Genomic DNA, 12,072 nt, shown 5'->3' on the forward strand with positions numbered 1-12,072 from the left:
GAAAGGTAGGGCGACCGCGTACGGCAAACACAGAGGGCAACGCGCAGCTAGTGCAGCAGGTGATCCAACAGCGGCCTCGGGTTTCCGTTTGCAATGTTGCAGCTGCGGTCCAAATGACGCCAACATCCACGTATCGTCTCATGCGCCAGAGTTTACACCTCTATCCATACAAAATGCAAACGCGGCAACCCCTCAGCGCCGCTACCATTGCTGCACGAGAGACATTCGCTAACGATATAGTGCACAGGATTGATGACGGCGATATGCATGTGGGCAGCATTTGGTTTACTGACGAAGCTTATTTTTACCTGGACGGCTTCGTCAATAAACAGAAATGGCGCATATGGGGAACCGAAAAGCCCCATGTTGCAGTCCCATCGTCCCTGCATCCTCAAAAAGTACTGGTCTGGGCCGCCATTTCTTCCAAAGGAATCATTGGCCCATTTTTCACATCCGAAACGATTACTGCATCACGCTATCTGGACATTCTTTGTGAATTTGTGGCGGTACAAACTACCTTAGACGACACTGCGAACACCTCGTGGTTTATGCAAGATGGTGCCCAGCCACATCGCACGGCCGACGTCTTTAATTTCCTGAATGAATATTTCGATGATCGTGTGATTGCTTTGGGCTATCCGAAACATACAGGAGGCGGCGTGGATTGGCCTCCCTATTCGCCAGACATGAACCCCTGTGACTTCTTTCTGTGGGGACAAGTGAAAGGCCAGGTGTACCGCCAGAATCCAGAAACAATTGAACAGCTGAAGCAGTACATCTCATCTGCATGTGAAGCCATTCCGCCAGACACGTTGTCAAAGATTTTGGGTAATTTCATTCAGAGACTACGCCATATTATTGCTACGCATGGTGGATGTGTGGAAAATATCGTACTATAGAGTTTCCCAGACCGCAGTGCCATCTGTTGTTGACAATTGTAATTACTGTAATTTCGAAAGTTTGTCTGCCTGAAAATGTACTGTTGTCCCAAGCATATTGCAACAAACGGTGTATTTCTATCGCTGCTCGTTTAGTTTGTATTGCCGTTTCAAATATACCGGTCATTTTTGAAACACCCTGTATGTATGCCTCAGAGTTAACTGCGCCACTTGGAAACACGGCGAGCGAGGATAAACACGTTTTCCTTCTTATAAGGCAACCTTCTACAGCTAAAATTCACGGAGTGGTCTTTAGGTTGCCTCAGATATTTCAGAAATGTTTCTTGCGTTAGGCCTGCTGTATATGCAAAACTTACAACATTTCATTTCATGTAATATTTATCAGGATAAGACATGACAAGAGCGGACCTGTCCCTTCTGAGAAAAATTACAGATTTTACGTTGCTCCACCATGAAATTGCACGGGTACGGGCTTGCGATCTCTCGTTTACGCCATCGATTTCAGTGTTACAAATACTTGGCCATTGCGGTGTGGCTGCAATTATGGAGGAGGCAGTATGTCTCCTATTAGCACTCCTTGCAGAGGGATTTTCAAATGGCTATATAGCAAGAACTATGGGTCTTCACAAGTAGCCAGGTGGATTAGACCAAAGAAAGAGAGTGGTAACCTGAATGGAAGGCCTCATGGCCGCCGCCGCAAAACAACAGCAACTCAGGATCGGCAGATACGCCGTTTCAGTGAGAACCACCCATTTGTCAACGCATGACAAATTCAGCAAACTTTGGGTCTCCTTGTTAGCAGTAAGACCACTCGTCGCTTAAGGGAAGGTGGACTGAGAGCAAGAAGCCCTGCTGTGAAAGAGACATTGACTGTTTCCCACAGAGAAGCCCGCCTTGCTTTTGCTGCTGAAAATGTCCACAAACCTCTCCAGTTCTCGAGGAGAATGATTTTCACGGACGAAAAAGTTTTCTCGACGGCATTAACCGGAAAAATACTTGTTTACCGGCCAAAAGCTGCTAGGTATAATCCATAATATATTTACAGTTGCCGAACGAGTGACAGGGAGTCGATAACGGTATGTGCATGGATATCGGCCGAAGGGTGTGGGCTCCTGTGGGAAGTGGAAGGAAGACTCGATGCGCCCAGTTACATATCAATTCTGGAGAGCGTGATGTTGCCTTCTGTGACAGCAAAATTTGGAGATGATCAGATCATGTTCCAACAAGATCGCTCACCTGTTCATATGACGCGTGTGGTTAAGAGGTGGTTCGACGACCAAAGTAATAATCCTGTGATGAAATGAGCACCTAAAGGAGCTGACATGAATCCCATTGAGAATATTTGGGCAAAAATTGTCAGAGTAATACGGGAAAAGGAAAAGTCACCGTTGACTCGCCGGCAGCTTTCTGATGTGATTCATGACGCTTGGAATGAGTTACTTGAATCTCCTAGTTATGTGGCTAGAGTTGTGGGCTCAATGCCCAACAGACTTCGAGCCGTTGTGGAATGCGAAGGAGGCTATAAGCGATACTAAGTAGCATAAGCAGAGGTGTTTTTTTCAGCCCTCAATCAATCAGCTGCAACAGATGTTTCAAGTTTTTTTTTTTTTACAGATGTAAATTTTATAGAATTTTAAGGAAACGCAGTAAGTGGAATCTGGACAAACAAATTAATTCACAACAATATATGTAATATTTAATTTGCTAAGAGAAGAAATACTCACGTTATATATTCAAGCACTCTCTAAAAAATACATGACACACGTGTGTATGCAAGAAGGATAAAAATCAATTCAGCACAAATGAAAATTATTGAGGAGAAGCTCGCCGATGAAGGCGTAATTGAGGAGCGAAGGTTGGGCTAGAATGGGAGCTAAGGAGGCCCGAAAAAGAAGAGAAAAATCAAATACCCAATAGACTTCGAGTCGTTGTCGCAGCCAAGAGGTGTTAGTATAAGCGATTCGGAGCAACAGTAGAAAAATAGTTTTATTTACTGATTTTTGAGGCTTTATTTTTGTGACGGCTATAAACTGCTGCTTCACGAGACCCACTATTTGTCCACATGTGGCTAAACATCAGAGGTGTAAAAACTTTTGAGAAGTGCCGAACTGCTCTGGAACAGTAACGTGGTTTAGACAATGAGATGATTTTTAGTTAATTTCATTTTAACCATTCACAGCACGCTTTGAGACTAATCTATAATTTCATTTTATAATTACGTATCTTTTCTTCACTGAAAGTGAACGGCAATAAGTTTCAAGATATAAAGAATAACTGGAAGTTTTTAATTTGTGGAATACTTCAGTCCGGAACCGCGCTGCTGCTACGGTCGCAGGTTCGAATCCTGCCACGGGCATGACTGTATGTGATGTCCTTAGGTTAAGTTTAAGTAGTTCTAAGTCTAGGGAACTGATGACCTCCCATAGCGCTTAGAGCCATTTCGTGGAATAGCGTATTTAACAGTTAATATTTTCAACAAATCTGTAGTTATACGACATATTAAGAAGCAAGTCAAAAATGGCATTGTGGAAAGATCAGGTTGGTCTCTAAAGGGTGACGACGGTCAAATAGCAAATACACTCCTGGAAACTGAAATAAGAACACCGTGAATTCATTGTCCCAGCAAGGGGAAACTTTATTGACACATTCCTGGGGTCAGATACATCACATGATCACACTGACAGAACCACAGGCACATAGACACAGGCAACAGAGCATGCACAATGTCGGCACTAGTACAGTGTACATCCACCTTTCGCAGCAATGCAGGCAGATATTCTCCCATGGAGACGATCGTAGAGATGCTGGATGTAGTCCTGTGGAACGGCTTGCCATGCCATTTCCACCTGGCGCCTCAGTTGGACCAGCGTTCGTGCTGGACGTGCAGACCGCGTGAGACGACGCTTCATCCAGTCCCAAACATGCTCAATGGGGGACAGATCCGGAGATCTTGCTGGCCAGGGTAGTTGACTTACACCTTCTAGAGCACGTTGGGTGGCACGACATACATACGGACGTGCATTGTCCTGTTGGAACAGCAAGTTCCCTTGCCGGTCTATGAATGGTAGAACAATGGGTTCGATGACGGTTCGGATGCACCGTGCACTATTCAGTGTCCCCTCGACGATCACCAGAGGTGTACGACCAGTGTAGGAGATCGCTCCCCACACCATGATGCCGGGTGTTGGCCCTGTGTGCACGGTGCCAAACACGCATACGACCATCATTGGCACCAAGGCAGAAGCGACTCTCATCGCTGAAGACAACACGTCTCCATTCGTCCCTCCATTCACGCCTGTCGCGACACCACTGTAGGCGGGCTGCACGATGTTGGGGCGTGAGCGGAAGACGGCCTAACGGTGTGCGGGACCGTAGCCCAGCTTCATGGAGACGGTTGCGAATGGTCGTCGCCGATACCCCAGGAGCAACAGTGTCCCTAATTTGCTGGGAAGTGGCGGTGCGGTCCCCTACGGCACTGCGTAGGATCCCACGGTCTTGGCGTGCATCCGAGCGTCGCTGCGGTCCGGTCCCAGGTCGACGGGCACGTGCACCTTCCGCCGACCACTGGCGACAACATCAATGTACTGTGGAGACCTCACGCCCCACGTGTTGAGCAATTTGGCGGTACGTCCACCCGGCCTCCCGTATGCCCACTATACGCCCTCGCTCAAAGTCCGTCAACTGCACATACGGTTCACGTCAACGCTGTCGCGGCATGCTACCAGTGTTAAAGACTGCGATGGAGCTCCGTATGCCACGGCAAACTGGCTGACACTGACGGCGGCGGTGCACAAATGCTGCGCAGCTAGCGCCATTCGACGGCCAACACCGCGTTTCCTGGTGTGTCCGCTGTGCCGTGCGTGTGATCATTGCTTGTACAGCCCTCTCTCAGAGTCCGGAGCAAGTATGGTGGGTCTGACACACCGGTGTCAATGTGTTCTTTTTTCCATTTCCAGGAGTGTACAAAACTGTGGGTAACAACTACTGTTGATGGTGAGGAGCCATAATCGATATGCCACTATGTTGTAATTGTATTTCGGAAGTTTATCGTCGATCCTAGGACTGAAACGAATACTCTGTTCTACGTAAAGAATATAACCTTAAAAATTTACGTAGCAGCGCAGAATATTAATACACAGTGTATAGATCAGGAACCTAATCCCACTGTTTTTAATTTTATTCTCACGGCTGGCATTGAGACAGTAAAAAACGAAAGCAATAACAAAATTCTCAGAATCAATGCAGACAATTCAAGTGTCCAGTGGATTCAAAAGTTTTCTATAATAGCGAATAATTGCTTTCACTGACTCCTTCATGCCTACGTTTTCTGTCAGACAATGTTTGAAACTAGGACTATCAAGGTAAAACATTATTCCAAAAACTGTCAGTCTGGAAGTCGACAAACAAGCTACATAAATTACGATGAAAACAAACGTTTTTCAAGTAGACTGGTCACTGTAGGCGCCCAACGCTTTTATTGTGTGTTACATACGCAGTATGTAAACTGGCAACGCCACCAACACACAATAGCACTAAGCTGTGAATCAACTGCAGCAAAACAGAGAATCCTCGTTGTCCGTGTGATGGATAAGACGACTAATTCGCAGCATAAATGTCAATGTAAGCAGCAATTTCTTTTGGAACGTGCTTCCTGAACCAAATAACATACATTTCGTACGTCTTCAGGGCGAATCACGTAGCAAATGTGATGTAAAGGACATAAAAGATCTAGTACATTTACAAACAAAATTATGAACCACTCAAGAACGTAAATCGATGGTCAAATAGTTGTTAGACGTATTCTACGAGGTTCTCATTGTCCATTACAGTAGCAACAGGAAGAAAACACTCGCTCATCTGATGCGCTTCGAGGACGCCACAGCATCGTCTGCCACCACATCTTGGGAAACGAAATACCTCAAGTATTGAATAGGAAAATAGGAATGCGGGTAAGCTACTACAAACAGCATAGTTCACGCATTCTCGTGGCCAAGATAGATATGAAGCCCACACCTACTACAGTAGTACAAGTTCATATGCCAACTAGCTCTGCAGATGAGGAAGAAATGTATGAAGAAATAAAAGAAATTATTCCCGACTTTGCTCGACTGCCGCTTGCTGCCGCACGGGTCGCGGTCCATATGACAGCATAAGCACGAGAAACATCTGCGAGATGGGCGCGGGCCGAACCGGCGTGTCCGAGGCGCCGTGTGCGGCCGTTCGGAGCTACAAGAGCAGCTCTGTGCCGCGCCGTGCCGTGGAAAGATGCGAAAACATGCACACAAGTCACAGGCTGTTCGACAAAGTATCCATCTCTTGTAGCGACGAAAGGTAAATTTTTGTTTACAAATTTGCCGTTGTGCACTGCTACAAAACAATATGCCCTGACGTATTTCACAACATTTCTGTCACTTCATACTGTTTTGTTATTTCCAGAGACTGTTTGGAAGTCTTCCTTGGCGCACTCTTTTCAAACTGAGTTCCTTAATATCGTATCTTACGATAGTTTAAAATCAGTATGGAAGCATCTTTGTCACATGAGAAAGGTAGCATGAAAAAAGGGCTGGCAGGGGTAGCGACAAGAAAGCAAGAAATGAAGACAGCCAGAGTTCCCAGGCGGTCGCCGATCCGAATACTAACGTTATTGCTTATCTTCAGTGGTCGGACGGGAACAGGTTTTTTTTAAATTTAGTTAGGTTTTGGAATTTAGCGCTCCTACAAAACAATAGGCTGTGACGCATTTCAAGAGCACATCTGTCGATTCGCAGTGTTTCGTTATTTTCAACGAGTTCCTAGCACTCTTCCTCCGCGCATTCTTGTTCAAACTGAGTTCATTACTGTAATTTCGCATCTTATGTTTAATACAGTAGTTTAAAATGCTTATGTAAGCATCTTTGTCGCACCTGAGAGTTCGTATGAAAAGAGGGCTGGCAGGTGTAGCGACGTAAAATTTAAAAAAAGAGAGGGAGCCAACAGCACGTTTTTGTGTATTCACACCTGAGAGTTAGTATGAAAAGAGGGCTGGCCGGTGTAGCGACGGAAAAAGGAAAAAGTGAGAGGGAGCCAACAACACCTTTTTTTTAATTTTAACTGAGAGTTTGTATGAAAAGAGGGCTGGCAGGTGAATCGACGTAAAATTTTAAAAAAGAGAGGGAGCGAACAGCACTTTTTTTCTTGAATTTTAACAGCACCGTTTTTATGATTTTTCATTTTTTTAAATTTTTTAATTTTCTATTTTTTTATTTTTTATTTTGTATTTTATTAAATGAATTCCAACAGCACCTTTTTTTCTTTTTTTTTTCAAAAGAAAAGAAACGAAATTCGGCCACTGGACGCCACTGCATCCTGCCGTGACAGTGTTCCAGAGCAACGACAACCCTCCAAAGCAACAGTCACGCGGCATCCGCCAAAAAAAAAAAAAAAAAAAAAAAAAAAAAAAAAAAAAAAAAAAAAAAAAACCGGACAAGAATAATGTCCCAAGAAAAATAAATCCGCCAATTTTCTACGGATGGGACATAAAGAATAAAAACAAAACGTCGACGCACAGTAACAGGAGGGAATCCAACAGGCAGGCACACACCAACTTTGATAAATTTATCTCCCTGACACTGTATCCTCAGGCGTCGCGAGAAAATAAAAACAACACGGGAAAAAAGCAAAGTAATGAAAACAAAAAAGAACTATGACGGACAAAACTCCATTCACATAACTGTATGTCATTCTTACGTTTTCTATAATGTACGGTCCATATAAACACAGCTCTACCGTGCCACAAATCATTATCCAAGAAGCCAAGTCCGATCACATGCAAGGGTTCGTCATATCACGTCAACATTAGTATTAGCAGTACTGCCAGATAGGAAAAAGAGAAATGTCAAGATCGGGTATGCAGTCTCAGAAGGTAAGTGACAATTTGGTGAACGCATGGGCCAAAGCGACATGCAAAAAATTGGCGTAAGTCAGGGAATAAGCCGATCGACCGAGGGTCTGACGATGTTCTGCCCACAGGCAAGACAGAAAATCGACAGCATCAGTCAATTTCAGGGTGAAAACACAAAAAATCGTGTGTCTCAAAATCCAAAGTGTGGCATTTCGTTATGCGGTCGGATAAGCCGCGCACTGAGGCACGTTGGCGTCCAAGGCCGTCACCTGCCGCCAGTCCACCCTCTTGATTAAGCGCACCATGTCACACGCAATATCCCAAAAAACACGGAATTTGCGACCCTCGAATCGGTGTTCGAGGGTGTCCTCCTCAGGACACGAATCACAGACACCCGAAGAAATCAGATCAATAGAGTGCAGCTTAGCGTTAGTTGGAAATGTGCGGTTGACCACTTTATACCACGTCGCGTGAACGTGGGCCGGAATAACGGCGGCGGCGAGGTTTCTCCACACCACCTTCCAGTCATGCTGATGTAGCCGATACTCCCATTTATTCCTGCTTGGCGAGCCCCGAAGAGCGCGAAGAATGTCACCGACACTGCACGCACGGACATCACCAAGCACTAGATAGCTGTTATTAATATAATACCGGCGTACGAAGTTCAAGGTGTACGGAATATGACCGACCGAGACCGGAGCAATCACAGATGGTGGGCGATATGCATTGAACAAGGCAGCCGTCGGACTGCACGGCCCCTTGTCAATCACCACCGTTGTCCGCTTCACGAAGAGCGCCGCGCACTTGTGGCGAAAATCAACTAAACCCAGCCCCCCCTCCGCCAGACTCAAGGTACAGGTTGCCAGGGAGACCTTAAAAATGTCACCCTTCCACAGCAACCAATAGACCGCCTGTTGAATGGCCCTTTCCAGCTGTTTCGGCACAGGTAGGACTTGTGCCAGATACCACGCTTTTGCCAAAATCTGCGTGTTGATAAGAGCCACCCGTTGACGGAGCGCCAAATTCCGAGAGGCATACAATTTTGCAACAGCCCGAACCTTGTACAGCGTGGACCGCCAATTAAGAGCTTCCATGCGCTGCGTATTGTCAGTCAGGATGACACCGAGAACCGTCTGCCGTTGCTTGACACAAAACCAGTCGCCGTGGACAGTACGCAGTCGAGGTGTAAGAGGGAGCAAAACAGTTTTCCGAGGATTGACGACAGCCCCCGTTGCCCTCTCGAATCGCTGCAAAACACCATGCAGCCTGTCAATGTCCTCTGGCTGATCAAGGAACACGCCGAGGTCGTCGGCATACGCCCTGCAGATCAGCTGATCGTCACCAATGCGAATGCCTCGGCAATCCTGGGCGATACAGCGGAGGAGCGGATCCAACGCCAAAGCGAAGAGCGACATTGACAAGGGGCAACCCTGACGAACTGAACGGCTAATCGGAATCACACGACTGGCAATTCCGTTGATTACGACCCGCGACGTGGCATTCCGCAAAATATTGTGCACCATCTTCGTCATTTTAGTGCCAAATCCAAAACCGACCAACACCTGCCGCAGATAGGTGTGACTAATCCGATCGAAGGCGTTTTTGAAATCGACCAGCATTATCCCAGCCGTCCGGAGCCTGTGACTTTTAACATAGCCGATGCAGTCCCGGTACGCCAGGACAGCATCGAAAATGTTACGGTCCCTGACAGCACACGTCTGATGTTCACTCACCACCTTCGGCATAACGTTCGTCAGTCTGTGAGTGATGTACCGTGCTATAATTTTATAGTCGGCGTTCAGTAAGGTTATGGGACGAACACTGTCGAGATGTGGTGTTGCGGTCGATTTCGGAATGAGTACAATGCGCCCTTCGGAAAATTCCGCCGGAATATCAACGCCGTTATGGATCTCATTCATGATGTCAATTAAAACAGCACTTAAAAGACTGAAAAATTTTAAATAAAATTCTGCGGGAATCCCGTCCAGTCCGGGGACCTGCCCCTAGGACTCCGTTTCACAGCTGCATCTAAGTCATCAAAGGTAAAAGGTTCATTTAAAACAGCCCTATCCTGTCTCGTTAACACACGTGGCACTCTCTGCAAAAAATCGCGCAGCGCCGCGGCGTCTACGTCCACTTGTCTAAAGAGCGTCGCAAAATGCGCGTGAACTTCCCGCTCAATGGCCGCACCATCTGAGGTGGACGTGCCGTCCTGCTGGATCCATTTACAGATAGCCAACCGCTCGCGCCGCCGGCGCTCCCTGTGTAGGTGGTAAAGAGAGACCGGTTCCCCTTCTACGTCACCCACTGGTTGGCTCCGCGCGATAGCCCCAACACCCTTCCGACGAAGATCATCGAGGAGCTTGGCCTTAAATTGATTAAAAACAGGAAGCAAGTCAGGAGACGCCGTCACCCGCTGAGCGAGATCCTTTAAACAGTTCTGGTAAAAACGTGTCATCGACCGACGCCAATGCGCCGCATCGAGACTAAAATCGATTAAAAAACGCCTAATAGCCGGCTTGGCTACCCCCACCCACCAAACGAGACTACTGCCGTCATCGCCTTTATCACGCAGGAGCTTGCGCCACAACGCAGTAAACTGAGACGTGAGACTGGCATCGTCCAAAAGACTACAGTTAAATTTCCAAATATTGTTGCGCCGAGTAGGGCGCGCACGCGGTAGGAGGAGTTGACACATGTAGCCGCAATGGTCTGAAAAAATGACCGGCAACACGTCCGCCTTCCGGGTGTGGGCGGCGAGCGGCGAAGACACATAGATCCTGTCGAGTCTACTGTGACCGGTGGCGTAAAAGTGCGTGAAATGCGTCTTGTCCGGATTAAGGACACGCCACGTGTCCCGGAGCCGAAAGCTGTCAACCAACGTACGCAATTCCTGGCACCAGTTAGGACGCGGCGCCTGATCTCTACCATCAAGTACTGCATTAAAGTCACCACCAATCACTAAGTCAGTACGATTGTGATGGAGAAGTTGACAAAGATCCTGACCATAAAACTTATTGCGCGCTGGTTTGTCACCGGCATGAGCGTACACATTAACAAAAGCAACACCGTTAATGGTACATGCAATAGCGCGGCCATTTGGCAATATTTCAAGATTGCCAACATCAAATTCCGGACGAATTAAGATGGCAGTACCAGTCTGTTCGTCCGACATTACATTATCAACGACAGTAAAATCAGAAGTGTCAAGTAAAAACAACAGAGACTGACGCGTAACTTCCTGTAAGAATGCCACATGACAATGGGAATCATGTAAAAAAGCGAGTAAGGCCGACAACTTGTGTGGATTACTCAACTTGTTAACATTGATAGTTAAAATATTCCACGAACAACGCTCAAGCTCCATACACAGTTAAAAGACACAAGCACAAAAAACTCCTCATTTAAAAACAGACAGCAGACCTGGACGGAATTCCAGCCACCAGAAAGGATAAAAGGTATGCTAAAAAGACGGGTTTTAATTCCCGTCAACCGGATTAGGGGACAACAAAGGAATCAGTAAGTCGTCTCACCACCTTCCACGTCCTCCGCCCACGCAGTGGGGTGGACGGGAGTGGGGGTGGACGCGGTCCCAGAATCTGCGCCACCGGAAGCTACCGATAAAGGATCAACGGCGGGCATCTCCACGTCGGAAGAAGTCGGCACTCGCTCGGGGGCAGAAGGACAGACACGACGCTGGTGGGTGTCTTCGGCCTTCCGTTTCGTCGGCAATTGCGGCGTCGCCACAGCCAAAGCCGTGTCGGCCGTCACAACTGAATCGGAACCAACGGGCTGCTGACTTAAAACGGTTCGTAAATGTCGAACAGCGACATCACGCTTCTGATCGGCAATGTTAGGATCGTCAGGCAAACGCTGGCGAGAAGCGGCACGCCGTTGTTGTTGTTGATGTTGTGATTGCTGTGTCTGACGGCCGGAGCCGGAAGCCTGAGACTGCCGCCGCTCGGGGTCTAGGTCCCGACGCGCGACACGCTGTTGGGAGTCCTGCCGACCAACCCGCGACTGCCGGGAAGCGGCGGGGGAACGGTCAGCCGGAGACGGACTGCGGTCCGGTCGTGTAAACCCCCTGCCTGAGGAAGGCGACCGACTGACACTGCGTGCACGTTGCCTGCTAGAACTTCGAGACGGAAATTCATCACGCCGCGGTTTCGGAGTCGCAAAAAAATCCTGCGAGTCCACGACAGCAGTGGGAACGGGAGCACTGGCGGCCACGTCAACGAAGTCAGTCACCGTACCAGAGAATTCCGGTACCGACACAGTCTGCGAAACAGCTGT

The sequence above is a fragment of the Schistocerca gregaria genome, chromosome 5, assembly GCF_023897955.1.
Source record: "Schistocerca gregaria isolate iqSchGreg1 chromosome 5, iqSchGreg1.2, whole genome shotgun sequence".
Classification (NCBI taxonomy): Eukaryota; Metazoa; Arthropoda; class Insecta; order Orthoptera; family Acrididae; genus Schistocerca; species Schistocerca gregaria.